The sequence below is a fragment of the Suncus etruscus genome, chromosome 5 (genome assembly GCF_024139225.1).
Source record: "Suncus etruscus isolate mSunEtr1 chromosome 5, mSunEtr1.pri.cur, whole genome shotgun sequence".
NCBI lineage: Eukaryota > Metazoa > Chordata > Mammalia > Eulipotyphla > Soricidae > Suncus > Suncus etruscus.
This window is the reverse complement of record NC_064852.1, coordinates 763,809-788,472: the sequence shown is the minus strand read 5'-3', so window position 1 is coordinate 788,472 and position 24,664 is coordinate 763,809. Positions and strand designations below refer to the sequence as shown.

The 24,664-nt window shown below is 47.8% G+C and overlaps 1 protein-coding gene across 1 annotated transcript in view; it reads right to left on the bottom strand.

Annotated features, from left to right (window-relative positions):
• TTLL11 (tubulin tyrosine ligase like 11) overlaps positions 1-24,664 on the bottom strand; it is a 235,151-nt gene that overhangs the window by 149,061 nt on the left and 61,426 nt on the right. The window lies entirely within an intron of this gene.

The window sequence follows — 24,664 nt, the reverse complement described above, 5'->3', positions numbered from 1 at the left end:
TGGCCAAGGCTTGGCCAAGACCATGGCAAAGACAGTGGCTGAGACCGTGGCCAAGATTGTGACCATGGCTGAGACTGTGGCCAAGACTGGCTGAGACCATAGCTGAGACCACGGCTGAACCATGGCCAAGAGTGTGGCTAAGACTATGGCTATGACCACAGCTGATATCATGAATCAGACCATGGCTGAGACCATGCTCAAGACTGACTGATACTATGGCCAACATTATGGCTAAGACCATGGCTGGACTGTGGCTGAGACCATCAGAATGCAGTGACCATGCTGGTCCTCTGTCCTCCAGAAGAGAAAGGGCACAAGTCCACTTGCTTCGACATTTGCATCGGCCCCAGAGCTAGGAGTGATTGCTAGGAGTGATTTCTGAGTGCAGAGCCAGGAGTAAGTCCTAAGCATCACCTGGTATAGCACAAAAAGCTTAAAACGAATATAAAAAAGAACCAACACTTGCAGGGGAGACATCTGATGTCATCTCTGTAGGGAGCCCCCAAATGGTAGTTGGTATCTTCTTGGCAGGGGACATGCATGAACCCAGGGTGGACACCTAGCCAGCCCTGACCTGTCCTTTTGGCTCTTTGCACAAAAATGACACACACCCTGCCCGCCCACCTCAAACCCCTACTGCTCAGATCTGCCTGTGGGTCCAGGGTCTAGCCACTGCGATGGGGGAGGAAAGACAGAGCCTGCCTTCTCTGCCCTTTCTTCTGTGCCAGGGTCCAGCAGCAGGTTCAGACCCACTTCAGACAGTCCCCCAGCGAGCACAGGCAGACCAAGGAGGTTACCCCAAGCAGCCAGCCACCCCCTGACCCAGGCCATCATCCTTCGCTCATCTCCCTGATCAGCCTCTCATTCTCAGTGATGCTTTAGCCAATTCCTCGAACACTCAGTAACTCTGGGCTTGTAAAAAGATCTTTAACAATGGGAAAACACTTAAAGCCTTAATAATGGCCCCATCAATTGCTTCCCTTGTCAGCCGGAGTCCAGAAGGGGCTTCCGTTCGCCTAAGACCAATGGCAGAGTGACCTCGGCGTCTGGTGTCATTTAATGTTCATCCGAAGCACTTACAACATTTGGCCCTTTGTGGTAAAATATGAAGTGTTTGAGGTGAAAAGCCTGAGAATGGGGGAAGGACACATGGGTGACTCTGCATTGGGAAGTGTCACTGCGTGGCACATGTTATTTTGCCCTGACGGGCCACTCTTGGCCCTGGAAGGCCTTGGTTCTGCTGAAGATGCTGAGAATTTACTGTATCTCAGAAACCATATATGCTCCTCTGAATTCAGCGTGGATATCCCTAAATGAAAGACACGGTCATAGTCTCTGCCATCATTGCATTGGTGAGGGTTCCTCCGGCTCTCTGCAGGAGAATGCCCTACAAACCCAGATTATTCATACTGAGACTGGAGCAATAGAGTGGGTACAATGCATAGGGTGCTTGCCTTGCTCATGGCCAACCTGGGTTCGATCCCAGCCTGGTCTCCAAGCACTGCCAGGAGTGATCCCTGAGCATGGCTGGGTTGTTACTCCCCCAGAAATAAAATATTATTCATACCATAGGAGTCTTATGATGTTTTTGAGGAGGGGAATGAGTCCCTGCCAAAGGCAGCAACCTGTTCTCTCACAACTCCGATGGGGAAAGGTGAGGCTAACACTGGTGACACAAGCCTTCTGTGGTCCCCTGAGGGGCTGGCTCAGGTGGAAACAGGTCAGAGAAACTGCGGTCAGTGCTGTACCATTGCCAGCATGAGGACGAGGGGACTTTTCCTGGCCACTCCAAATAGGGAAATAGAGCAGGGGTCCAGTGTCTAGCACAACCTTCACCCTGAACCGGTGAATCTTGGGTTTATCTGGATCTCCACCCCATGTGGATCTGTGCATGCTCCCAGCTTGCTAGGGGCCAGCCCCCATTGTTATTCTAGTCACCCATAGCCACCGGAAACTAAACGCAGTCTCTATAACTCGGCCCCACTCCCGACCATGCTAGAATTAAATGCATCGGGAAGGAGAACCGGCCATGTGTGTGCTAGAGAAAAAAGCACGCCGGGTATTCTGAAGAGCCACTGGACAAATGTGAGTCCCAGAAATACACAATCCAGGACCCATCGACGGATGCTCTGGGTGCTGACTATAAGGAGGAGCCTTGGCCTTGCACCACGCTACCACTCCCAGCATCTCCAGCTTGACCCAAACCTGCTGCTGGCTGTGAAATCCATTCATGCTCCTGTATCTTTGCAGGAAGGGCAGAGAGGGAGAAAGTGGGACCTGAGGGTGTCATTGAAAAATTGATGTGGCCTTTACTGGCCTCTAGTGGTCATTTCAGAAATGTGATTAGGAAAGACTCCTCTCCAGCCCCCCACTCAAAACTCACGGAGACATGGAAAGGGTCCTAGAGATAGCCCACCAGAAAGGTTCTCTCTCTGGGAATGCTGAGGGAGGTGTGACATGCATTGAGTGCACTAGGCTCTGAGACACCAGGACTGGCCAAGGGGACCCTGTTTTCAGCACTCTTCCTCCAGAAACCAATTCCAGTGCTGTCCCAGCTACAGTTTGGTCAATTGCTAAAAACTCCCTTTCAAAGGCTGGAGCAAGAGTACAGTGGGGAAGGCATTTGCCTTATACTTGCTGACCAGGGTTTGACCCTGGAGTCTCGTAGGATCCTCCAAGCACCACCAGGAGTGGTCCCTGACTGAGCGCAGAGCCAGGAGTAATCCCTGAGTACCGCTGGGTATGACTCAAAACCAGAACAAAAGGAGGCAGAGTGGGGTTTGGGAGGGATCCTGGGGACACTGATGGAGGGAAACTGACACTGGTGGTGAGTTTGGTGTTAGAACATGTATGCCTAAGCTATGAATAACTTTGTAAATCATGATGTTTCAGTAAAAGAAGCTCTTAAGAAAAATAGATAAAGATAAAATACTTCAAATGAGGGGCCCGGAGAGATAGCACAGCAGCGTTTGCCTTGCAAGCAGCCGATCCAGGACCAAAGGTGGTTGGTTCGAATCCCGGTGTCCCATATGGTCCCCCGTGCCTGCCAGGAGCTATTTCTGAGCAGACAGCCAGGAGTAAACCCCTGAGCAACGCCGGGTGTGGCCCAAAAACAAACAAACAAACAAACAAACAAAAAACAAAAAAAACCTTCAAATGATGGGCAATATGAAGAGAAGATCCTAGAAATATACATCACCAAAACACCCCTGATTTTCAATGTGTTGTTGTTGTACTTGCCAAAATTTAATTATAAACATTCTCCTGAAGAAGAGCTCTTGGGGAACAGATATTATCTGATATATTCAGATGTTATCTGAATATCTGGACAGACAACTAAAATGAAATAAAACACATGTTGGGGAACACTTCGGAGGTGTGAAAGGAAGAAATTCTGAGGCATGCGTCCATCTTGGAAAATCAAATCAGGTGAAATTTACTCAAAGGCCAAAAACTGTGACATTCCACTGCGAGGAGGCACTTCCTCGGTGGGCCCCATTCACAGAGTCAGAGAGAGGGTGAGTGAGGTGCCAGGGGAGTGCAGAGTGGAGGGGATGTGGAGGTGTGATAGGGCCAGAGGTTCTTTTTGGAGAGAAGACAGACATTTGGAGATGGACGGAGCATGGGCCTGCTGGCTGTGAGGGGCAGAGTTCAAACCCCAAGACAGAACATAAAAAGCAGTGATGTCCACATGAGCTCCATGCTACGTGCAATTCATAATTATTTCAGCTATTCTTAATAATGCAAGTTTTAAATGCAGGAGAGAGGAAGAAAGGAAGGAAGAGAGGGAGGGAGGGAGGAAAGAAAGCTTTCTTGCATCACCACTGCTGAGGCTGCTTCTTTCTTTCTCTCTCGCTCTAACACACACACACAGGCTTCTCTCTTTCTCTCTCGCTTTAACACACACACACACACTTCTCTCTTTCTCTCTCGCTTTAACACACACACAAACACACACACACACACATACACACACACCCCACCCCACAGCACACCACACCACCAAGAGCTCAGAACATGTTCCAAGAAAGAGGATCAGGAGATTGATCACTTTGGCATTTAGGAACGCCAGGAACATTCATTAATAGACATTTAGCCAATAGATTGCCAGACAGACCAGCTCCTGGAACACAGAAAATGATCTTATCTCCTGAAGAGGAAGGGACACTGCGTGTGCAGAGCAGAAGTCTCGTGACAGCCCTTCAGGGACAGCCAGGCTCGGAGGCACCAGCCACAGTCAGCGCCTCAGCCTCGCTGACCCGGAGTCTTCCCCCGGTACTCATGTTCTCTGGAAAAACACAGAATGGTTAGCACCTAAGGGACTTCTAGGCAATAAAGGGAAGAAGGAGAAAGTTGGGAGAGGATGACGTCTTGGCCTCGGGCTCAACCTGCCTGGGGACGGAGGGGGCTCAGCCTGGTGAGTGGCTGCAAGGGATCCCAGACACGCCCTCACATGCAAGTAGCATGTTCACACATGCATTCACGTATAACACTCAACAATTAACACACATGTAAATGCATAAAGATTCACACACATATAGACACAAACTCACACTTGCACTTATACACGCAAAAGAGATTCACGTTCCCAGACAAACCACACACTCATACACTAACACAGGCTCACACTGTAACACTCAAACTACACACATTGTGCGCTAATATATATATATACATATATACACACACACACACACACAGACTCTCACATAGACTCTCAATGCACTTATACACACCAACAGACTAACACGCTCCCATCATATTCACACTCGCAAAGAGCCTCTCGAACGTCCACACTATCACATACTCACACAATCTCCCAGAAACACATTCACATGCTCACAGGTAATTTATCCACTCACACTAAACACACGCATCGTCTCACACGCACATATGTACATACACTCACCTATAAACTCTCAAACTCATGCCTATACTCTTACTCAAATACCTGCCCTTATATCTCCACACATCTACGCACTGGTCCCCTTCTCTGTCTCTGACACCCCAGCTCTCCATTGAACTCAGGCCCCCTGTGATAACATCTTCATCATTCCCCATGACCCAAATGAGACCTCTGTCTTTCTCATCAGTCCTCAAAATCTGCTTTTTAGGGGGGGTCTGCATGTGAGGTGATCATGTTTTTTATTGGTACAGTAAGTGGGGGTGGGGAAATTCGGGGAACGAGTCAAGTAGTTAGAAAATCACCCAACTTCGGGACAGTTGAGTGAGGGTGGGACCAGGACCAGGAACCTACCGCCTAGAAAAATGGGACCTGTCCTGTCCTGGTGGCCACAAACAAGGATTGGGGGACAGAGCTCTGAGCACCCTCAGAACAGCTCTGGGTTAAAACCCACAACCTAAGGCACCCAATCTGCCCTGAGAAGCCAGTGCACAGCTAAATGCTTGCGTAGGCCCCGGGTGGTCATCAGTCTCGTCACTGGCACCAGAGGGTGGGCACAAGAAGGGACATGGGCAATCCTGGGCCTTCATCTGGTGGGTGAGGAGACACAGAAGTGTTGACACGTAAGGGAGGGATGAGGGACTCCCACACATACTGATCGCCACAAACTGCCTTGGTGCTGTAAATGCGTGTGCTGGCTTGGAGCCAAGCTGGACAGGATTTCATAAGGAACTAGTGAGCTGCCAAAGGCCACTTTTCCTTAGACAAAACAGGTTCTTTCCCTGTCTCCCTCCCTTTCCCAATGGCAGCATGTTCTCACTGGACATGAAGACCTGGATGGGCCCAAAGGCCATGTTCACCTGCCCAGGGCCCCCATCCCAATAGCGGGTCAATCACCTGAACTCAACAACTACCTAGAGGTAACTTCTCTGCTCCCTTAAAAAAAAAATTCTCCTGACTGTCACCTCCAAATCTGTCTTCCCTTGAGGAGATCTCATCAGTCACTGTCCCCACTGCAGTGGACACAGGACAGGAGGGATCCCCTTTCTTGTCCTATCTCCTCCCTTTGCACCCAGTCAGAGGCAACCAAACTCTAAAGCTTCATGAAGGGAGGAGGGAAGGAAGCAGAGCTGAGAGCAATGAGACCTTTTCCTTCATGGACTCCCTGGCCTCAGTGTGACCCAGCTGTCATCTCGTGTATCCTCAGAAGGGCCAGAGATGCCCCAAGGACAGGAGTGCGGGTGGCACATCACATTTCCGGAGGCTCATACAAAGTGCCCCTGAGGTTGACTCTGGACCCTTGCATATTGTCCATAAAGGTACAACAGTTGTGCTCTGTGCAGGGAACAGAGATGATTAGAGCATGGAGAAGACATGCCAACATTTCCTGCCAGGGGGCAGGGGACTTTGCAATAGGCCTTCTGGGCCAACATCTCCTATCAGGGGTCCTAAAACTTTTTAAACAGGGGGCCAGTTCACTGTCCCTCAGACCATTGGACGGTCTGACTATAGTAAAAACAAAACTTATGAACGAATTCTTATGCACACTGCATATATCTTATTTTGCAATGAAGAAACAAAACAGATACAAATATAATATGTGGCCCATGGGCCATAGTTTGAGGACCACTGTATTGTGAAAGCCACTCACAGTGGCCTCGCAACACACACAGATTAATGCATATTGATTCCATGAACTGGTTGCATTTTCCATGTGCACGACATGGCAATACATGGCGATGAGTCAATAAGGATAATAATGTGAAACATGCCATCATTAATGGGCCACATCATTTCACTTTTTTGCCTTCAACTCGATTCCTACAAAGCACCATCTTTTTTCTATTTTAAAGGCCCATACCCAGGAGTGCTCAGGGACCACTCCTGGTTCTGCACTCAGATATTGCTCCTGGCAGGCTAAGGAGACCTTATGGAATGCTAGAGATCAAATCCGGGTTGTCATGTGCAAGTGTCCTACCCACTAATGCACCAACTTCTTGATTTTGTTTGGTGCCCAATTATTTGTAAAGTGTCCCCAGTGATCACAGCTGGGAGAAAGTCATTGTAACACTTCCTTCTGAGTTCGAAGTCCTTTGTAAGCTCCTGCCAGTGTTGCAGGCATATCTCAGCAGGGGAAGAAGCTGGGAGGGAGAAGGAAGCAGCCACTTAATAGAGTCCCACCACACTGAGTCTCACCATTTTTATCCTGTGTTTTGTCTCCTGCTCAGAGGCTGTCAGCCCTGGGGAGTGGCATGAGGGGCGGAGGGAGATTCACTGTTGAATTTTATTGCAATGGGAACTAGACTCCGGGAGTTAAGGAACAAAAGTCCGGCAGCGTGTAGCCTGGGAAAAGTGTCCATGCAAATGTGTCTGGCTTGAGGCCCAGGTTCTTTCCACTCAATGGTCTCGGGAGAGGAATTGGCATTGAGTGTCCTGTTCGCCTCACTGCATGAGGGCACAAATTACAACAGCCTGTGACACAGAGTGATCTCGGAGCCCTGAACCACGCCAGAGCCCACAGGCCCAAACAACACTCTGGAGATAAAGGGTCTATAGGTTGCAAAGGGAGGTGTGTGTTCCTTTGGGCCTAGAGATCAGTCCACAAACATGGCGGAGCATGGGGGGAGAGTGTGGAGCCCCATTGGGGATGGGAGGACGACCTCCAAGGAGAAATGTCCCAAACCAGGAATGAACCACTTAGGAGACTGAAGCGAGCCCTTCCTGCAGATGCTCCATTACAGACTGGAGCCTGGTTCATCTGTCCAGGAGTGGGGAGGTTTACCCAGGAGAGGAAGCTGGATGCATTCTCTGGGGCCTGACTTCCTCACCCTGAGCCCATTTGGTTCCTCTGACTCACGATATCATCTGGCCCAGGGTCCAGACTCTCCGTGACTCTCCCTTGAAGTCCTCATACTCCCCTGTACAGTGGGGGAGCCAGTCTGCCTAGGCTTTCTAGGGTTCTCTGCACACCCCAACAATGCACTCTAGGAAGGGAGACCAATCAGGCTGATCCAAGCAAGGTGTGAATCAGGGAGGGTAGAATGTCCAAAATGGCAGACATGATTTCACATGAGAAACCAGACACTGGAACAACAAAGCGGCATTTATGGTATTGAAGGAGGAGGATGGGCTTGCTCCCCAAAGCTCCGTTGGGGCTGGGAGAACCCAGAGTTGAAAGCGAGGTGGGATTGCCAACTAGGGGAAGGTCAAAATGTCTGGGCTTGGCAGAGGTAAAGTTCTGCTGAGGAGAGTGACTGGTGGGTGTGGCGACCTTTGGCCCACCGGGTTGACCATGGGGCTTCAAGTGGCCTGGCCTTCATGGACACCTTTGAGAAAGGCAATTTAATTTTTTTTCTCTTATGAGAAAAGCCCATGTGGAGCTAATATGGCACTGGACACCTGTGACAGGGAAAGAAGAAAAATTTTCCCAACACTTCAGGAACCCTGTAAAAAGCAGGGGAAATGAGTTTTCCCTGGGATTATACCCAGTGGTTCAGTTATTTGAGGACACCATGTGGCATCCCTGATGGCATGGTGGCTTCTGGAAGCCAAGTGCCCATAGTGCCCATACCCCATGCAGTGATTCCACATGGAAAATATAGAATAATAGCAATAGTGACTCAAACCACCGTATGTGGGGAGAGGCAGAGCAAATACAGTGTTCATCATGTTGCCTGGCAAGTCACAGTGAAGTCAATGCATTTGCTCATACAAGGGTAGAGGGTTTTGTTATTAGAGACACAGTTTTCTCATTTTCTCAAGAACATGAGAGAATTTTATTATTTTTTTATTAAAAAAATTTTTTTTTTGCTTTTTGGTCCACATCCTTTGACGCTCAGGGGTTACTCCTGGCTATGTGCTCAGAAATCACTCCTGGCTTGGGGGACAATATGGGATGCCAGGGGATCAAACCGTGGTTCGTCCTAGATTAGGCGCGTGCAAGGCAAACGCCCTACTGCTTGCGCCACCACTCCAGCCCCTAATTTTTATTATTTTTGTTTGTTTGTTTTGAGGCCACACCTGCTTGTGCTCAAGATTTACTCCTGGCTCTGCACTTGGGGATCACTACTAGAGGATCAGGGCACCACATGGGGTACCAGGGACCAAACCCAGGCTGGCTGCATGCAAGGCAAGTGCCCTGACTACTGTACTATCACTTGGGCCCTGTTTTTTGTTTGTTTGTTTTTTGTTAAAAACTGCATAGAGAAATGAGACCCAAGTCACTACACCTCAGGCTAGTGAGGAAGGAAGGTGCCATGAACAATTTTTAGACAAGTACAAAGGGATATAAATGGGACAAGAATCCCACTTAAAACCCCTGTTCCCCACCACCACCAAAAAAAGAAAGTTGGGCTTATTGGAAAAGTGAGCAATGCAAGGCAGGAAGCAAAGAAAAGACAAAATGAGCCGGAAAGATAGCATGAAGGTAGGGTATTTGCCTTGCTTGCAGAAGGACGGTGGTTCGAATCCCTGCATCCCATATGGTCCCCTGAGCCTGCCAGGAGCAATTTCTGAGCATAGAGCCAGGAGTAACCCCTGAGTACTGCTGGATGTGACCCAAAAACAAACAAAAAAGAAAAGTCCAGTATATAATGCAGAGAAGGCAGGATACTAACAGGGATTGGGAGGGAGGACACTGGGTTCTGTGAACCAACTGCTGTAAAGTGGGGATAATAATAAAAGTGGGGGTCAGAGTGAACACAGGCAACCTAGATTGGGTCTTCAGCATCCCCTATGATCCTCTGAGCCTGCCAGGAGTGATAAATGGGTGCAAAGCCAGGAATAAGCCCTGAGCACTGCAAGGCATGGCTCTCCTACCAAAGAAATTAATGAAGTGAGTAAAGAATGATAGCCAAGAATAAAAAAGGACCCAAGAATCCACATGAATGGTGCACGTAGGCACATGCCTAAGAGATTAAAAAAGGAGTCTTCCTCGACACTAACAAATGCAGGAGGAAAGACAGAGAGAGAAGCACTGTCAGGCAACCAGTCGTGCCAGTGAGGACAGCTGATGTGGGCAAGGCTCCTTCACAGAGCTTAAGATGAATGGTGAGGGGCCCCCATTTGACTGCAAGTATGAGGCCCTGAGTTTGACGTTTCCTAGGCAGCCTGCTTGCACCGTCCCAGTGGCTTTGCTGTCCGGGATTGCCAGGGCCATAGAGCACCACAGCCTGGGTGAGACTATGGTCCCCTGCAAACACATGTGCAAATTACCTTTTTTGGTTGGTTAGTTGGTTGGTTGGTTGGTTGGTTGGTTGGTTGGTTGGTTGGCTGGCTGGCTGGCTGGCTGGCTGGTTTGGGGGCCAAACCCAGCAATGCTCAGAGCTTACTCCTGGCTCTTCACTGAGGACTGAACCCCAGTTAGCAGCGTGCAAGACAAGTACTCTCACTGCTGGACTATTGCCCCAGCGCTGAACATGTGCAAACACTGCAACCAAATATGCCACCCCAGTGAGCACCACAACTGGGCATACTTGTGACTGTGGGTGACCACCATGACAGCAGAGGGAAGGAAAGGGAAAAAGTACAAACCCCATGGAGGGTGGGAGGCAGTCTGAGGACTGACAGATGACACAGACTTAAAACCTGCCCACAAGAAACTTCTTTATTAGAAAGATGGGAATTGGGGCTGAATAGATGGCGCAAGTGGTAGGGCATTTGCCTTGCATGTGGCTGGCCCAGGACAGACCACAGTTCGATCCCCCAGAGTCCCATATGGCCCCCAAGGAAGGAGCAATTTCTGAACGCAAAGCCAGGAGTAACCCCTGAGCGTCAGTAGGTGTGGCCTAAAATTAAAAAAAAAAAAGATGGGAATTGGGACTTTTCCCTGGAAGCCTGGCAGCACCCCATCACCTCATCATCTAATGATGACTATGAACACCAGTAAGAAGGATGCCAATGTCGATGGCTTCGAGGTGATACTCTCCAGACAAATCTGTCTTTCTCTCTCTCTCTCTCTCTCTCTCTCTCTCTCTCTCTCTCTCTCTCTCACACACACACACACACACACACACACACACACACACACACACACACACACACACGGCGTGGAAGTCAAGATGGACTCGAGCCTTTTCTTGTAGCAAATGAGACGACTCTGCTCAGATGACAAAGGCGACACCTTTACAGATTCCCACAAAGTGGGATGAAAGGAGAAGAATTGAAGGGTGGCAGATGACCTTTTCCTTTCCTGGGAAAGAGGCTTCCTTATACGACCTTTAAACAGTCTCCAAAACAGCGTTGACGTCTCACCATTTCTCTTTGAATCCTGGCTGCTGGGGACAGAGCAGCGCCGTAACACGTGGTCCTCACTCCATCCACTTGCATCTCCCAGCCCCACCTCCAAATCCATCAGCGCTCCAAGGGGGTAGGAGAGGCAGAGTCGACAGCGAAAACATTAAGTGTATTTAGGGCTACACTAAGGCTTAGAAGATGAAGCAACTAATGGGGCTTCTGACCTTAAAAGTCTTCCTGCATGAGGCTGTCTTGGGAGGCTTGCAGGAAGGCAGGATCTAAGGGGAGAAAATTAGAGGAACCAAAATGGGATGCTGCACAGAGATAAGTCTTGGCTCTGTTCTTCTCTGCCGTGATTTATCATCAGATAATGAGATCGCTCGTCTCCAGATTAGATTTTTATTAAAAATTAAAAATAAGTCCATCTCCACATTTCCCATAAGCCAGAAACACCCAGAATGCTTTGGTCTGAGCACCAGCTTAGATTTCCATCTCTGACTGAAAAAATAAACCCCTCTTTAGTCATTCACACCAGACGCATGCCTGGGACCCCCTCTGTGCTGGGGACACAGGAGATAGGGATGGATTTTACTAGGTCTTTGGGGCTCCAGGCTGGCTAACACAGGAGGGAAGTGAGAGGGCATTCACAGAGCACTGCAGTGTGAGTCTCGCCATCTCCGTGTGGGCTCCTGGAGAGTAAACTGAGGCTCTGAGTAACTGAGAAGCTTATCCACACACATGCAGAAAGAAGGAGGCTGGCCTAGGTCTAGGCTGATCCCAGTCTAGCCTCAATCACTCTCGGCCAGAATAACTGCAACGAGATACCGTGTGTAGGGGTCCTGCGATAGAAGTGGGAGAAGGTCTGGAAACCTGAGCCTAGAGGCGCTGCCCAGGAGTCAGCATGCCCGGGGTTCAATTCCCAGGATCCCATAAGGTCCACCGAGCCTGTCAGGAGTGACTTCTGAGTGCAGAGCCAGGATAACCCCAGAGCACCGCCTAGTGTGGCCCAAAACAAAAATTAAAACCAGAAAGGGCCTTGGGAGAAGTTTAAGAAGAGGTCTTTAGATAATCCAACTATGGTTCAGGCCTCATCCTGATATACTAAGACATATAAAAACAGGTAGATAACTGTTGTATTTGTTCCAGCAAACGTTATTGGGATGAGAGAGTACAGAGAATAAGGTCACCTGCTTTGCAAAGCAGCCACCCTAGTTGAAGAATGGTACCCTGAGCACACTAGGAGTGACTGATCCCAAGCCACTGCTGAGGGCAGCTACGACTGCTACTGTTTCTACTACTACCACTAGATAAAATAAAGAATTCCGAGTGGTTCTGGCCAAAAGAAGGAACCAAACAGCCTTAGAGATTAGGTGGCTCTGCTCTGACCCAGGCTCATTAGGTGGGTGGACAAGCCCCCAAAAGGCCTTGCCAGTGGAAGTAGCAGGCAAGGGGTTCAAGGCCTTAGGTACATGTAAGTTTTTTGGAATGGATGCTAGAGGGGAGTGACTGGGTGGGAGATGTCTTGGCTTCCCCAGTCAGTACCTGCAGGGGTGCTTGTCTGGACCTTGGGGTCTGTAGTGTTGGGGAGAGGGGGGAGATGGCTGCAGGCTCTTCAGCACACTTCCAGGTGGGCCTGTACTGCAAGCCCTCACCATGACATTATCAGAAGTCCACTAAACCTGAGCCATGCTTGGCGGCATTAGCAGGCAGAGCAATGATCACAGGCCCTGCATGAAACCTGAGCCCTGGTAAGAACAAGGCAGGTGAAATCCTGCTGGCAGTCACAGAGAGAAGCCTGGGAGGGACTAAGGGGTAGACTACAACCTAATGACTATCCCTTCTTGCAAAGGCAGCACAGCCTTGGGGACAGGAAGATGACCAGCCTAGGGTGTCACAGCCCAGGAAGAGGCAGCACCAGGAGGATGAGCCCAGAAAGTCCCACAACAAAAGCATCACGCAGAAGCTGAAGCTATCCATAGTACAGTAAGTAAAGTGCTTGCCTCTCACACAGCTGAACCAGGTTCCATCTCCAGAACCCCCGAACCTTAGGTTCCTCCTCTCAAGCCCCATGAGGAGCGATTCCTGAGCACAAATCCAGGAGTAAGTCCCGGGCACCACCAGGTATGGCCCTAAAACAAAACAAATCAAAACAAAACAAAAGAAACCAAACACCAGAAAAGAGGAACTCAAACGCTTCTGCAAGATCAAAGAAAACCAAGAGCCCAGTTGAGAGGAAACATGCAGACGGAAAAAATAGTGGAAGCAACCAAACATCTATGGACAGACCAGCTCTCCAAAACGGATCGACAACTCATAGTCAACCCAGAGCAAGAAAATTGTGCTCTGAGGAAGGGGATGAATCTCTGCCCTGAATCCAGTAATCCCACTTGTCGGGTTTAGCTCCCCAAGAAATTACATCCCTTCCCTCCAAGAGGGATCCTGTAACCCATCGTCCAGGATGTGACTCATGACAGGCAGCACACAGAAGCCACATAAGATCCTTCTATTGTATTGCAGGTAGGGGAGATGGGAAGAGGTGGGTCCAAGAGCACAAGCTCCCAGTTCTAAGATAAATGACGTCTGGGGCCTGGGGTTCAATGTGTTTTAGCTAATGATGTGGCCTTATATACTGCAGGCTGCGGAGGAAGAGGTAGTTCTTCAATGTTCTCACCACCTTGGTGGTAATGGTGGGGACACTATGGATGTGTTAACTGACCTTCTCGTCCCTGTCCCTTTGCCAGTGAATCCAATTACATACACCAACGCACACTTTAAACTTACACACAGTGTTATCGATCTTAAGCAGATCTCCATAAAGCTGGCGGTGAGAGTTGGAGCTAGGACAGGATCCAGGATCCAAGTATCAAGACTCAGACCCAGCATCTTGCTTTCCATCTCAGGTTGCAGAGGTAAGTTTGGGGGAGTTCCTGGGGTCCCCATCCCTGCAGTCCTGGGCTGGATCCTCTCAACTTTCGTCAGCCTCTGCCCTCTGCCTTCTCTGTTTGGGGTTGTTTTCTGTTTGGCAGGGGTGGGTGTCACATCCAGCGGTACTCAGGGCTTACTTCTGGCAGTGTCAAAGGACCATTTGGGATGCCAGGGATCAAGACAAGGTTTGCCATGTTGCATGGCAAGTACCCTACCCGCTGTGTTATCTCTCTGGCCCCTCTACCTTGTCTCTGACTCTTGAGCCAACAGTGCCAGTCACATAGGGAAGCTCAGCAAACATCTGTTGTCTTGAAGAGAAATCGTGACAGAATCGTAATTGTAGGGCCTCATCCTGATGACGATTACCTCCAGGAAGTGACTCTGGGTAAGTAATTCAACCTTCTGTAGGTAATAAACAGGTACTTGGTACTGTGGGGAGAGCTGTGGGGCTCTGCTGCTGAGGAAAGAATGAGTGAAGGAGTCCGTGGTTAGATGCCTTTCCGCACTGAATGGAGGTTCGGGGTCTCCAGGAGCCCAAGGGCAGATCTAAATTCTTTTACATCACTAACATATGGCAGGTCTGAGGAACCGGGTGAAGCATCTGAGGCTACAATGGTCAATAGAATTGCAATTAAGCAGGAAGTGAGACCTCGGATTCTCAGACTACCACTGTCTCTCTACCCCCCAGGAACTGAGGTGCAGAGAGGCCAGGCATGGCCAAAGGGCCTGGCAGCCAGCGAAGTTCTCTGGGCTGTTGGCAAGGGCTCCCCAATGAGCTGGACTCAAGGAGCCTCTGTGGAGAAGAGCCGTATCGCGAGCTCAGGCTGACAGGATTTTCTTCCCTTGTCAACACAATGAGCCGTTTGGCAAGGGGCACAGGGCAGCATGATCTATGGAGGCAGGAGGTGAAGCTCTATTTTGGGCAACAAAGGAGATGAAATGGGAAGCAGATGGGGAGGTAAGGCAGAAGCTCCCGCAGAGCCCCGCCGGCTGTGGTGAGTCAGCGGCTACTTTGACAGCTGGAGGCCTCTCGCTTCTGCTTTCAGCCTTTGCCTCACCCCGGAGCATGGGAGCGCCTGAGCAGAATGCTCTCTGGTGTCCCCGGCTGGCTGCTGCAGCTTCATGATTGAGGGGGCAGGGCAGTGGGGTCATCACGGCCAAGGGTCAGCAGCTGAGTCCCACCAGGCTCTGGGACTGCATCGAAGTCCTTGGCGCTGGGTGGGTGGGGTGCATGGACTTATTTTGGATAACCAACCTCAGCACGAAGGGATGAAAACTCCCTCACACTTAGCATCTGCAGGTGGATTTGCATGTGGATTCCACAAGCAGGCCCTGAGTGGCTGCTATGGCGCCAGGCAAATCAATGGCTCCTTCTGAGGAGCTCTGAGAAGCCAGAAGTCACCCCTGGATACAAGAGGACTCGTTGCCATGGAGATGGGTACAGGGTAGCCCCCCTGGGGAGAGGCATTCTAAAAAAAGTGAGAGAGGTCGGAGAGTTGGCCCGAGGAATCCGTGTCATGGGTCGGCTATGAAGGCCGAGAGAGGGCAGCAAGGAAGGCAGTGGAGAGGGGGCACTCCTAGCAATGCTCAGAGCTTACTCCTGGCTCTTCATTCAGGAATCATTCCTGGAGATGCTGGAATGGGGACACATGGGATGCTGGGATTTGAACCCAGAAGAGGCGGAAGGAGCAGTGACGCTCATGAGTTTAAACGCCATCTTGAGATGACTCAACAGAGCAGCCAGTCAACGGTCAATACTGTCTCTGGGAGAGCCACAGATGTGCGGGACCAACCCAGTGTCCAGTGGGTTGGATCAGCAGGGGGAGCGGGCCAGGGCTGGCTCCCCACCCCTCGAGGTGACGACTCTGATGCCTGCTTCTACCGTGACCCACTTTAGAAACACTCCACTCGGTCCAGGCTCCCAGACCCAGTGGAGAACATTGCTCCCTGGGGCCCCGGCCAATAATGTGCTGCTGTGTTCAGGCCAGAGGAGCTGACTCAGGAAAAGCTGACTTAGGAGGCACCCAAGAGGGAGCAGGAAGAACTGGGGCATGCCAGGTTCCCTCCGAGAGACCTCGGGGCCTTATGGAGCAGGGTGTAGGCTTTATTCGTAGGGCTAAAAAAAAACAAAACTTCCACTGTGAAATACAAACTCCTTCCCCAAAATAAATACTGTTTTGATAACAAAAATGTACTTTTCTCAAATACCCAGATGGAGAACCATATGCAAAATAAACTCCGAGGAATTTTTTTTACCAGCCATCTGCTAAAATTGGAAAGAAAGTTGCCCTCCTCCTCCTCCTCTTCCTCCTCCTCCATTTCCACCAAGAACCCTGTTTGCTCCCACCCAGCGCCACCTGCCGAGTACATGTGGGCACGGTTCTTGCCCACGTTCTGGTGGGGAACTCTTCCCCTTCCTTCCACAAAACTAATGGCATCCTAATTAACTAGTGCGAAGCAAAATACCTACAAAGTGTCAGGTTTCAGCGTGTTTCTCAGCTCCTCACACCTCCTCCAGTCGCTACCAGGAATCAGAAAGCAAAACCCACCGGGAAAGCCCGCACAGACACTTCTGAGGATTCCTTCGAGAGCTCAAGGCTGAACGGATCTGCTCCGATGACCAGTCAACGATGGGGCAGTATTCCCTGAGACTGTCACCAAGGGCCACCATGCAGCAGACCACCTAAGTATGCCCCAATATTCTCCCTTGGAGATGGGCTCCCAGAGTGTAGAGGCACCTGGATGATGCCAACAGTGGAATCTGCTGAAACAAGCTCTTGAGCATTGCCTGTGTGTTGACAGTAGGCTTATGGAGCCAAGAAACAGGCCGGTAGTAGAGCTGAAAGAAGGGGCTGCCCCACGCCCTCTCCAGGAATAAGCGAAGGTGCTGGGAGAACAGACTTTCCAGCAAAAGACCAAGGGGAGAGCGTGGCTGCGTGGTCTTGCTCTGCGTGGGCCCGGCTGGCACTAAAGTGACGGTCCTTTATGTTAGGGATCTACCTGCTTTGGAGGGCCGTGGGCACCCATCCAACAGACTTGGACACGTTGGCAGAAAGAGAAGGGCGCAGCCATAGAAGGCCCGTCCCCTCTGAGGATCTGGGTGGTTGGGCCGCACAAAGCTCAAGGTTGAGCAGCACGAGCTTCCTTGAGTTCATCACTTCACTTCCACCTGCTCATAAATGCATGAGGCTGCCTGCTTCTCGGCAGCTTCTCCTTGTGGCAAACGGTGCTCCCCACCTTGCCCACGGAGCCCCAAACTCTCCCCCCACTCACACACACAGACACACCAGACTCTCCAAAGTGTCGCCTCCTTTCCCATCTGCTTCTGAGTGTGATGGACTGGTGGATTCCACCTTCTAAATATTCCCCACACCAGGCTCCTCTCTGCTAAGTTCCCTCTCATCTTTGAGCCTAAGCACGGTCCTCCGCATCTCTGTGGCCTGGACTGGCAGAACATTCTGTCCTATCCATCTCTTCTGACACTCTCTGACCTGTAAGGCTTTCTTTCTCTCACCTGCCTGTTAGCACACCCACCCCCTCCAGGCTCCAGTCACACCAACCTCTTCTCGTTCCTAAATGCCATGCTATTCCCTGCCTATGTACCTTTGTACCTGCTTGGTTTGGGATACGACCATCTTATTTGGCTCGCCAGCCAGTTTTTTTTCTCCTTCCTTCCTTCCTTCCTTCCTTCCTTCCTTCCTTCCTTCCTTCCTTCCTTCCTTCCTTCCTTCCTTCCTTCCTTCCTTCCTTCCTTCCTTCTCTCTCTCTCTCTCTCTCTCTCTCTCTCTCTCTCTCTCTCTCTCTCTCTCTCCCCCCTCCCTCCCTCCCTCCCTCCATTCCACCTGCCTGTTCCCCTGTCCACTCTTAACCTCTGGCCACAAAGTGAAGTTTTACTCCTTTCTCTGGACTATTTCACTACCTCAACAAACATACAAATACATTGCAGATGGTAAAATTTGACCACAGAGGGGGCCGGAGAGATAGCATGGAGGTAGGTGTTTGCCTTGCATGCAGAAGGATGGTAGTTCATATTTTGGCATCCCATATGGTCCCCCGAGCCTGCCAGGAGCAATTTCTGAGCCTACGCAGAGCCAGGAGTAACTCCTGAGCACTGCTGGGTGTGACCCAAAAACAAAAAAACAAACAAATAAACAAAAATTGACCCCAGAGCCAGTCTTCTAGACTATGTAATCATAACAGAGATACTTAACCTCCTGGGTCAATATTGTCTCCTAAGAATAACAGAAATCCTATTGGAGTGACTGAAGAATTTGGAATTAGGTTACCAAGGTAAGATTTCTCAGTAAAGTTTCTGATTTTCTTGACATTTCATTCTGATCCTTCCCTCGGGGAACTTCCACTTCTAGCCAGGGAGTAGCAGCAGAACCTGGATTTACGCTCCCACTCGAAACAACTCAGAACTAGCTTGTGACGGTTTTCTAGGCCCTAGACATCAGCAGCAATGGGCAGATGAGAATCAAAAGGCCTAAGTCCTACAGTTACCCCAGCTTCCTGCTGCGTGAGAGAGATTCAGATCTGATAGACTCCCCAAACTGAGACAGAATGAAGTCGGGGTGGAAGGGGGATGTGAAGAGAGCCTGAGTTTGCAGGACACAGAATAATGGAGGGGATATGTCATCTGAAGGGGAACTCTGGAGGGCCATAAAAGGCCTCTCATATGTATTTGAGAATCCATCTGAGAAATCTGAAGCCAAAAAGGGAAAAAACATAACCCAAAATTAGAAATAGGGTGCCTGGCAACCACACAGAATCAGGTATCATGTTTGTTCCCACAAGGCATCATGGAAAGCTCCATGACTCATGGACCATGGCGTTGCATATACGTAAGATTCTTGTCTCAATGGGTAGGGAAATGGAGGAAGCCTGAAGTTCCCTAGTGGAAAAACACTGACCCCAATGGTGAGTCTGGAGTTAGAACGATGAATGCCTGAAGCTCTTCTCAACAACTTTGTAAATCATGACAAATAAACAAAACAATAATGAATAGAAGAGTCTTGCATTGGTATTAAGATATTAGTCTTGGCCTAAGTACTGTTCCAGATCTGCCCAGCAAACATTAGCAATAAGCTTCAAATCTCTTTCCCAATAACTTAATCTAGTTCCCAGTAACTGTCTCCTGAAACAAAGTTCAAGAATATTTATGTGATTGCAAAAATATCCAATATCCAAGGAAGATAAAATTCACCACATCTATCATTCGGCTAAAAATGACCATCCATGAATAGAATCAAGGAGCAGGGCGAGTTGAGTAATAGCCAAGAGAAAAATCAGTCAAGCCCATGCCAGGATGAACAGAACTAGAATCAGCAGTGACATTCAGACAGGATAAATCTTAGGTGTTCAGAAAACCAAGATCTGAACCATGTCTTAAAGCCCAGACCTAATTTCTAGAGATAAAAACAATAAGTGAAATGAAAAATAAAATAAGTGGGGTTAAACCTAGACCAGACTCCAAAGGAGGAAAAAAACATACTGAGTGATTATGAAGACAAAAATCATGTCAACTGGAAAACAAAAGTGTTTTTTCCAAAATGATCAAAGCACAAGCTGACAACTTCAAATGGCCAAATATTGTGGTTCTGGAATTTTCCTAAATAGAGGAGAGAGGAATAGAACAAATATTTGAAGAATAATGAGCTAATATTTTTCCAGTTTTACGAGTTATAAAACCTATAAATACCAAAAATCAATGAACACAAGCATGAAAAAAAACTGTCCAGAGGACAAATAGGCAAATTCTTCAATGTGGTTGAAAAAGGAAATACTAAAAGTCAAACGAAAGGACATGTTATACACAAAAGATCAGACAGGAGGATGAGGCAGGCTTCTTGTCTGGAGCAAACACAAACAAGAAGTCAGAGAAGCAACCTGCTAAAAGTACTGAAAGAAAAAAATACAACCTAAAATTTTATACCCTCTGAAAATATCTTTCAAAAAAACAAAGAAAAGGGGCCAGAGAGATAGCATGGAGGTAAGGTCTTTGCCTTTCACGCAAAAGGTCAGTGGTTCAAATCCCGGCATCCCATATGGTCCCCTTTCTGAGCATAGAGCCAGGAGTGTGTGACACCCAAAAAAAACAAAAACAAAAAAAAGGAGTCAGAGAGATAAAACAGTTATTAGGTACTCGCCTTGCATGTGGCAAATCTAGGTTCAATCCCCAGTACCATACATGGTCCCCTGAGCACTTCCAGGAGTGATCCCTGAGCACAGAGCCAGGAGTAAGCCTTGAGCACAGCTGGGTGTACTCCACAACCCTCAACCCACCTACCTCCAAAAGAAAAAAAATCACAAAACATAAAGGTAAAGTAAGATTTAGAAAAAATTCATCATCAAAAGACCATCACTAAAAGAAAATGCTTAACTAATAGTTCTTTAAGTAAAGGAAAAAATAATACCAAGCAGAAATAAAGATATGAATACTGGCTGTGGTTATTACATAAGGACATACATGCAGGCTGGAGAGATGGCATGGAGGTAGGGCATTTGCCTTGCATGCAGAAGATGGTGGTTCGAATCCTGGCATCCGATATGGTCCCCTGAGCCTGCCAGGAGCGATTTCTGAGCGTAGAGCCAGGAGTAACCCCTGAGCGCTGCTGGGTATAACCCAAAAGCAAAACTAAACTAAACTAAAAAAGAACATACATGTTTTGGGGGCCAGAGTGAAAGCATAGTAGCTAGGGCATTTGCCTTACCCGTGGCCAACCTAGGTTTGATCCCTGGCGTCCCATATGGTCCCCTGAGCATTGCTGATTGGCCCCTGGGCGCAGATTCAGGAGTAACCCCAGAACACCACTAGGTGTGGCCCAAAGGCAAGCAAATAAAATACATGCTTTGTTCTTGTTATTTAAATACTTCCAAAATAAGTATATTATATAGTAATAACAATAACACAGTGCTTGTGACCTATATAGCAGTAAAATATAAGAAAGAATATAAAGCCTAGGAGTGAAAAATTGAAGTCTAGTATTATAAGATTCTTATGCTACAGGCAAAATGGCATAATACCACTTAAAGTAAATTATAAGCTAAAGCTATATATATGTGTATATATAAACTCTACAGGAGTTCACTTTTCAAAAATATGACTTTTAGTCCAACAAAGCACATGATCTAATTGATAACCTTTCACACAGAACTGATAAGGGGGAAAGAACATATTATTAATTCTCTGAATGAGAGATAATATCAATAAAGATTCTGATGACAGCAAAAGGATTACAGGTGATATAAAAAAAACTTGATTCCAATAATTATCACAACTTAGGGGAGAAAAAAGGACAAATTTCTTGAGAGATTTTAAAACTCCCAAAGCTGATTTAAGAAAAATTAACAATATAAATATTTGATATCTAGACTGTATATATAGATTGTGTTGGTGGGGAGCAGTCCACACCTGGTGGTGCTCTTAGCTCTTAAAAGGTCACAACATGGGCCTGGAGAGATAGCACAGTGGCATTTGCCTTGCAAGCAGCCGATCCAGGACCAAAGGTGATTGGTTCAAATCCCCGTGTCCCATATGGTCCCCCGTGCCTGCCAGGAGCTATTTCTGAGCAGACAGCCAGGAATAACCCCTGAGCACCACTGGGTGTGGCCCAAAAACCAAAAACCAAAAAAACAAAAAAAAGGTCACAACATGACTTTGAGGACATTATTACCCAAAAAATGTTCAATCTGAATGTAATGAGGGGGGAAATTAGACAAAACCCAGTTGATAGCAATTCTAAAAAGAAAACTGGATGACGCTCTTCAAAGGAGCCAAGATAATGAAAGACAAAGCCAAGCATAGAAATTGGTGGAGCTGGGTCAAAGAATAGTACAGAGGGTAGGGCACTTGCCTTGTATGTGGCCTACCAGGATTCGATCCTCAGCATCCCATAGGATCCTCTTAGCCTATCTGAGTGCAGAGCCAAGAGCTACTCCTGGCACAGTCAGGTGTGGCCAAAAAACAATAGCCTTTTTTCTATTTATTCTATTTATTTTTTTGGATTTTGAGCCACAACCGGTGGAATTACTCCTGGCTTTGTGCTCAGAAATCGCTCCTGGCTTGGGGAACCCATATGGGACGCCAGGGGACCAAACTGCAGTCCGTCCTAGGCTAGCACAGGTAAGGCAGACACCTTACTCCTTGTGCCACCACTCCTGCCCCCCCCAAAAAAAAAACTTTTTAGAGCTAGGAGGAAACACAAGAGAAATGAGAATGAGACTCAACGAGGGACATGAACTGAGAGTCTGTATCAGGCAAGGACATCAGCGTGTTGGAGCAATAAGTAGTTCAGTGTGCTGGATGTATGCTTTGCATGCGGAGTTCCTGGATCCATACCATCTCCAACATGAATGCCCCCCCAAATGCCATCTGGACTAACCTTTAAGTCCAGAGTCAGAAGCAGCCACTGAGCACGGACGGCTAGGAGCACAACCAGACATGGCCCATACTCCCTCGGTGAACCAACGTGAACCTACATTCCATGAACAAAGCTGAAGGCATTTTAAAAAGAGGTAAAGCTATTAACTCTAAAGAAGAGGTTAAAAAATACTGAAAAGATTAAATTTATCTAAAGTAAGGATAAGTAAAAAAGAAATAGAAAGACGGCATGCTCAAATCCTACAACACTGATGATTACATTAAATGTAAATAAATGGGTTAAGCAGAACAATTAAAAAAGATTGTCAAATGAGAAAATGGCCCAGTAATCATATACTGTCAACAAGAAGATTGAAAATGCAGATTGGGTATATATATATTGTTTTTAATGACTAAGTCAAGAGACCTATAGGTAAAGAAAAAAATGTTCAGGGTGTAAGGTCCTGCTGTACTATAAGATTTGTGTGTTCCAATCTCTATTAGATAAGATCTTATTTGTATGTATAGTGTTTTCCCATTTTAATGTGCCTACGCAAACAAGGAACAATGCCACATGACGTTATCGGTGCATATGGGGGCCATAAGAAAAAGTCCAACAATCCCCATAACATGGTTCAATCATAAGCATAAACTGGGGGACTCTTTCACCAAAATTCCTTATTGAACAGCTCACAAAGAGAAGAAAAGATAAAAATTTGTTAGAATCGTCACTGTATAAGAGAATATTTAGTAAGACTTTTACCTTTCAGAGAAAAAGCACATAAAATATTCAAAAGACATATGTGTCCATTTTATGTCTTTTGAAATAGTTGGGGGTTGTTAGTTCCAGTGCACGGCTTTGGTCTGTGTTTAGGATTTTGCGGTACTGAAGTTAAAAAGAGTAATGTTGAGGGGAAGAGAGAGTTAAGGAGTAAAAATGAGCTTTGTAGGGGTGTGGAAAAGGGCAGAATACAAAATAGACATTCTGCATACGCAAAACATAACTTAAGGATAGGGAATACTCTTTATATATATACACACATACACACGCAGGGGCACAAGCTCCTGTGCGGCTTTGTACATGTAGACTGGTAAGAAATTGCCAGTGACAATCTTAGTGCAACCGAGCAAATCTAAGCACACTCCAAGTTAGGACCCACCATCCAGGAGGGACCACCCAACACCCACCTTGTCTGGCCACCTGGGCTGGCACCCAGGGAAGGAAGGCCTGGAGGCCGGGGCAGAAGAGGGGAAGGCTGGGGGCCTATCAAGGCTCCCAGCGCACCCAAGTTAGGGAGAAGGCCTTCGACATGGGGTCTCCCCAAACCCCATGCCGGCTAAAGCTAGCCTCCAGATCAAGAAAAGGACTACTTGATTTTTTTTTTTGTTTGTTTTTTGGGCCACACCCAGTAATGCTCAGGAGTTACTCCTGGCTATGCGCTCAGAAGTTGCTCCTGGCTTGGGGGACCATATGGGACACCGGGGGATCGAACCTCGGTCCGTCCAAGGCTAGCGCAGGCAAGGCAGGCACCTTACCTTTAGCGCCACCGCCCGGCCCGACTACTTGATTTTAAGGCCAACCATTAAGCTATAGTCATAAAGGCAATATGAGGTACTAACTTAAGAGTGAACAACAGAAAAAAGGAACAAAACAGACTCAAGAAGCCATATAGAGTATATATGGCCAACTGGTTTTCGGCAAGGAAGCCTAGACAATTCTACAGAAGCAAATGACAATCATTTCAACAAAGGTACTGAAATCACTGAATAGCCAAATGGGAAAAATAATGTTACTTCAACCCTAGTGTAAGGCTATAAATATAAAACTACCTTGGAAGGGGATCAGAGACTCAGATGTAAATGCTAAATGTAAAAGTTGTGGAGGAAAAACCATAAATTCTCACTACCCTTGAAGAGAAAAAGAAGTCTTGAGAGATCACACAAGGGGTTGCCAGAGAGAGAGAGTAGGGGCTCAGGCGCTTGTCTTACACCAACAGAAGCCCCACTGTGAGTGATTCCTGAATGCAGAGCTAGGAGCTATCCTTGAGCATCACCAAGTGTTTTGGGGTATGGCCCCAAAACAAAACAAACAAAAGAGATCACAAAAATCTTAAGTAAATAAACACAGACTACCAAAGAAAAATTTAAACTGACAAGATTCAACTTCACCAGAACTGCAAACTTTGGCTCTTTGAAAGTTAGAAATAAAAATTTAAGATTAAAACGGAAATGTGATACAG